Source organism: Schistocerca cancellata, chromosome 1 (assembly GCF_023864275.1).
Source record: "Schistocerca cancellata isolate TAMUIC-IGC-003103 chromosome 1, iqSchCanc2.1, whole genome shotgun sequence".
NCBI lineage: Eukaryota > Metazoa > Arthropoda > Insecta > Orthoptera > Acrididae > Schistocerca > Schistocerca cancellata.
Genome location: NC_064626.1, coordinates 95,590,831 through 95,597,223, shown reverse-complemented (window position 1 = coordinate 95,597,223; position 6,393 = coordinate 95,590,831). Strand labels below are relative to the sequence as shown.

General features: G+C 43.3%; 1 non-coding gene across 1 annotated transcript; it reads left to right on the top strand.

Annotated features, from left to right (window-relative positions):
- Positions 1 to 5,444: 5,444 nt before the first annotated feature.
- On the top strand, positions 5,445 to 5,518 carry Trnat-ugu (transfer RNA threonine (anticodon UGU)). Its single transcript has one exon. It is a non-coding gene; the product is annotated as a tRNA-Thr (tRNA).
- The last annotated feature ends 875 nt before the right edge of the window (positions 5,519 to 6,393 follow it).

Here is a 6,393-nt window from a genome sequence, read left to right as displayed (position 1 = left end):
TCCTGGGGTCCATAAGTCTTCAGCCCCTGGCTTGGTTTTTAGATACTTTTATGACAAATTTGTGATCTGGACTGATGGTGATGCTGATCTGTTAAAATTTTGGAATCTCTAAACACATTCTTCCAATTAAATTTTACATGGCTGTATTCTGAATTCCATGTCACTTTCCTTGATGTTCACCTCATTCTCACTGAGGGTCAGTTACTCACTTCTGTTCAATTAAACCCACCATCGAACGGCATAGCTCAACTTTTGACAGTTGCCACCCTCTCCCCGTCACACATTCCCTCCCATACAGCCTTGGCAATTGAGACAAACATATTTGTTCAGATGCAGAGTCATTCCAGAAATACACAATTCTTGCCTCAGACTTCACTGGACATAATGATCCCACCAGCATAGCTCAAAATCAGATTTTCTGGGCCATCATATCCAGTCCTGGTACTGCTGATTCCTGCAAAAAAAAAAAAAAAAAAAATGTCTTAGAAGTACTCCTCTTATGATTCAGTAGTGCCCTTCTCTTGAATGTGTTAATCAGTTACTTCAACAAGGCTATGACTTCTTAAAATCATGCCCTGAAATGAGATTCATTCCATCTGACATTTTGGACACCACACAGGATATCTTTTCATTGTACCCCTCTCCCCCTTCCCCTTCCCCTTCCCTTCCACCTCCCCCTCCCTTTCCACCTCCCCATCAACCTCTGCAATATCCTGGTCAGACCCTATGTCGCTTTTGGACCCATTTCCTTACCCTATGGCTCCTACCCGTGGGACTGTCCCCACTATAATACTTGCTGTATGCAATCTCCCACCACCACCTAAACCAGCCCTGTAACTGGCAAAACATATACTATCAAATGGAGAGCCACTTGTGAAATGACATCATGTATATAAGCTGTTATGTAAATATTGTTCGGCTTTCTGCATTGGTATGACCAGTGCTGTTTCTCTGGGGGAATGCTGGGGGATGCATGCCCCTAAACTTTTTCACCAACAAAATATTTTTTTTAAGATGTTGAGAACTTGGAAGAGTGCCAAAGATTTATTTCAGGGACGTAAGCTTTTTATTTCATTTTTTCGTGTTGGTAATTGCAATACGAACGATACCAGTGCAGTTTTTAGTGGGAAAAGCGATTTCATTGACTATTTCAAGCATTTCGAAGCTGCGGCAACCATTCTTGACAACTGAATCGCTGTCAGCCAGTTCAACAAGCATGTAGTGCCCTCACCCGTTAATAGTGGGCAATGGTAGTGGTAAATGGATATGCATACACTCAAACGCCGAGTTTCCGATAGATGTCTCTTCAGTCCTGCTACATGATGACGATGATGATGACGACGTCATGGCTAAAAGCAGATGGGTGATATCCCGTGCTTCAGTTATATAAGTAATTTTTGCTGCATTATAACCAATGTCGAAGTACCCTCAAACTTTTTTTTGGAAAAAAGCACTGGGTATGACTGCTACCTAGTTCTCAGTTAGGAAGAATGGGCATAGACAGAATGTGTATACTGGCAATAAACAATGCTGTTGCAGTGCTTTGTGACCTTGGTGCCTGTTTCAGCATTCATGCCATCTGGTTTATTCCCTGACACAATCTTAATTTATGTTAATTTCTTCAGTCTCAGCATTTCTTCCCAGTTACTATTTCTCTTTCACTACCTTTTAGTTTTCTGTATGTTATTTTCTGGTCCATCCATTGCCCCCAACATTGCCATCAACAGTCTACACATACAATGCACTTAGCTTTCTGCTCTTATTAATTCTTGCATAATGTTTTGTTCATTAACTTTTGTACAATGTTGTTCATTAATTTTTGCACAGTGTTTTTCATTAATTCTTGCACATTACCCTGTTTGCACCTTTAATATCTCAGGTTTGCAAATTTCATCCAGAGCAGTCCCAAACAATCAGTTTTCCCTTGTCATCCTTTGTGGTGAGTCTCTGATGACCCGGGACTAGGCAGCTTTTATGCAACTTTCATTTCCTAAACCTCACCAGTCCTTTTCCTTCATTTCCCTTCCTTCCTGTTCAACCCTTCTGCTAGACAAAGGAAGCACTGTCTCTGCAAGCTTGTACATTTCCTTTCCTTCTCACCCCACCACTTGCTGGGTAGATTTTTTTCCTCAATTCTGGTTCTGTTGAGGATCTGCAAAACAGACACACACTTGGCAGCCAAACCAGCATTTATACTTGCTTTCAAACACAATGACATTTCCAGTCTAGCATCTTACATCTGAACGCTCTATTTCTTCCTCCCTCCTCAATATCATTACAACAGGGCTTAAGTTAAAGGAAATCACTTATATGCATAAATTGTGTTTATAGCATGACATGCTCTGATGAGCTACAAACAAAAATTTTTATTGTTAAGATTCATGAAGGAAAAATTTATAGGTAAGCAATGAAATAAAGTGTTTATCTCAAAATCAAGAAACACCTACACAGGAAAATTACTCCCTTCAAACAATTTACAGCGACTATGTACATACAAAAGAATGATGATTAACCCACAAAATCCAACTGACCACTATCAATTACACTACTAGCTACAATAGTTTTAACAGCAAGCAGTTAACTGTATCAAAGTTATGTATGACCCATGACAGCCTCACAAGCCAGAGTGGTAGTATTATATCGGGTAGCAAGTTTATGCTTTGAAGAGCTATAGTAATGATGGCCATTTATAGCATCAAACCTCGTATGCAAATACAAATACAAATGTTTTATTCCACTGTTGAGCATATTTACATTCAATTGGTGTCGTCAGTGTTTACTTAATAATAATAACAATAATAATAATATAAACTTTGACATGACAAATGTTATTAACTACAATATAATAATCCAAGATGGATGCAATACATATTTGTGCAAATGTAAATAACAACAAGAAGTTTCCTAATAGATCAGTTACAAGATAAATGAACCACATAGTTCAGTGAATGTCAAATAAATAATCCAACGGATAATTAATAATAAGTACATGAAACAGTAATAAAATAGTTCACAGTGTGGCATTTGTATGGTTTGCAGTTAATTTATAGTTCATTCTCACTAGGAAAGTAGGTCATTTGTCACATACTCAAGGAACTCTTGAGCAGAGTAAATTAGTTTACTTTTGAACCACCTCGAAAGACTAGTTTTAAATTTATTTACTGGCACTCTGTAGGCATTTTCAGGTAATTTGTTGAAGTAGACAGGACCAAGATATTTGTAGCTATTATGTGTCTTGCAAGCCTAGCATATGGCATATTAATTGTATGTCCAATTCTTATGTTATGTATGTATGTATGAAGACAGTAACTGTTCTCAAAAGAACGGATTACTGTTGTTGACCATGCAGATTTTCCCTGGAATAAATTATGACTAACTGAAACCCTCAGCTGCCGACAGGTGTTGTTAATATACCTCGATGTGGACAGCTGAAAATGCGTGCCCCGACTGGGACTCGAACCCGGGATCTACTGCTTACATGGCAGATGCTCTATCCATCTGAGCCACCGAGGACACAGATGAATAGCGCGACTGCAGGGACTTATCCCTTGCACGCTTCCCGTGAGATTCACATTCCCAACTGTCCACAATTCTACATATGTAATTTACCTTATAGACATTTGCCCATTCACCGGGTTCGAGTCCCGGTCGGGGCATACATTTTCAGCTGTCCACATCGAGGTATATCAACAACACCTGTCGGCAGCTGAGGGTTTCAGTTAGTCATCATTTATTCCAGGGAAAAGCTGCACGGTCAACAACAGTAATCTGTTCTTTCGAGAACAGTTACTGTCTTCATATATATACACTCCTGGAAATGGAAAAAAGAACACATTGACACCGGTGTGTCAGACCCACCATACTTGCTCCGGACACTGTGAGAGGGCTGTACAAGCAATGATCACACGCACGGCACAGCGGACTCACCAGGAACCACGGTGTTGGCCGTCGAATGGCGCTAGCTACGCAGCATTTGTGCACCGCCGCCGTCAGTGTCAGCCAGTTTGCCGTGGCATACGGAGCTCCATCGCAGTCTTTAACACTGATAGCATACCGCGACAGCGTGGACGTGAACCGTATGTGCAGTTGACGGACTTTGAGCGAGGGCGTATAGTGGGCATGCGGGAGGCCGGGTGGACGTACCGCCGAATTGCTCAACACGTGGGGCGTGAGGTGTCCACAGTACATCGATGTTGTCGCCAGTGGTCGGCGGAAGGTGCACGTGCCCGTTGACCTGGGACCGGACCGCAGCGACGCACGGATGCACGCCAAGACCGTAGGATCCTACGCAGTGCCGTAGGGGACCGCACCGCCACTTCCCAGCAAATTAGGGACACTGTTGCTCCTGGGGTATCGGCGAGGACCATTCGCAATTGTCTCCATGAAGCTGGGCTACGGTCCCGCACACCGTTAGGCCATCTTCTGCTCACGCCCCAACATCGTGCAGCCCGCCTCCAGTGGTGTCGCGACAGGCGTGAATGGAGGGACGAATGGAGACGTGTTGTCTTCAGCGATGAGAGTCGCTTCTGCCTTGGTGCCAATGATGGTCGTATGCGTGTTTGGCACCGTGCAGGTGAGCGCCACAATCAGGACTGCATATGACCGAGGCACACAGGGCCAACACCTGCCATCATGGTGTGGGGAGCGATCTCCTACACTGGCGGTACACCACTGGTGATCGTCAAGGGGACACTGAATAGTGCACGGTACATCCAAACCGTCATCGAACCCATCGTTCTACTATTCCTAGACCGGCAAGGGAACTTGCTGTTCCAACAGGACAATGCACATCCGCATGTATCCCGTGCCACCCAACGTGCTCTAGAAGGTGTAAGTCAACTACCCTGGCCAGCAAGATCTCCGGATCTGTCCCCCATTGAGCATGTTTGGGACTGGATGAAGCGTCGTCTCACGCGGTCTGCACGTCCAGCACGAACGCTGGTCCAACTGAGGCGCCAGGTGGAAATGGCATGGCAAGCCGTTCCACAGGACTACTTCCAGCATCTCTACGATCGTTTCCATGGGAGAATAGCAGCCTGCATTGCTGCGAAAGGTGGATATACACTGTACTAGTGCCGACATTGTGCATGCTCTGTTGCCTGTGTCTATGTGCCTGTGGTTCTGTCAGTGTGATCATGTGATGTATCTGACCCCAGGAATGTGTCAATAAAGTTTCCCCTTCCTGGGACAATGAATTCACGGTGTTCTTATTTCAATTTCCAGGAGTGTAGTTACAGGCTACCCAGCCATTGACCTTCATCTGTGCGAATGCGCACAGGTTGCCCAAACTCTTACGGGAATTGCCAAAGCATGCTCAAGTAATGAGTGAATGGGCAAATGCCTATAAGGTAAATTACATATGTAGAATTGTGGACAGTTGGGAATGTGAGTCTCACGGGAAGCGTGCAAGGGATAAGTCCCTGCAGTCGCGCTATTCATCTGTGTCCTCGGTGGCTCAGATGGATAGAGCATCTGCCATGTAAGCAGGAGATCCTGGGTTCGAGTCCCGGTCGGGGCACACATTTTCAGCTGTCCACATCGAGGTATATCAAAAACACCTGTCGGCAGCTGAGGGTTTCAGTTAGTCATCATTTATCTTATGTTATGGTCATGAACTGTTCTTCTTAAGTCAAATTTACTCTGATTTTCTTTAATGAAGACAAGCCAGTTGTAAATACATAGGCCAGGCACTGTCACTATATTTAGTTTCTTAAAATAATCTCGACATCATTCATATGGGCTAAGTTCTGCTATACACCTTATGGCTTTCTTTTGCCATTTAAACACTAATTTTGAGCCTACGGAATTGCCCCATAATAGTAGTCCATAGTATGCGAAACACGCATACAACAGAAGTTCTTTACTGACACTGCTCCTCAGCTTGTACAGCAGATATATGGCACGTGCCAATTTGCCACATATCTTCCCTTTGTAAGTATCCTAGCTGAGCTTTTGATCTTTATGAAATCCTAATAATTTTACTGTTTTGTTACCATGACTGGAAGCATTCGGGTTGAATACAATAGCTTCAGTTTTACTATCACTCTTCTGCAGTACATTTGCCTCAAACCAAGTAGTGCACCTCTCCATTGCCACTGCCATGCTGTGTTGCACATTTTCAAGATTGGTATCACAAGTGATGAGTGTTGTGTCATCAGCATACAGCACTGCATCACATGAATTACCTTAACTAACTGTTTTCTATTGTCCAAGTATGACTGCATTAGGCATAGAGCATTCTCTCTCATGGTAGAGATTTTTTATGAGAATATTGTGGGAGTCCTTATCAAAAGGTTTCCTGAGATCCAACAATGTTGCACAGATAATATCTTTATTTTCAAAACAATTGTATATTTTTGCTACCATACTCTCAACTGCTTTGACTGTAGAAAG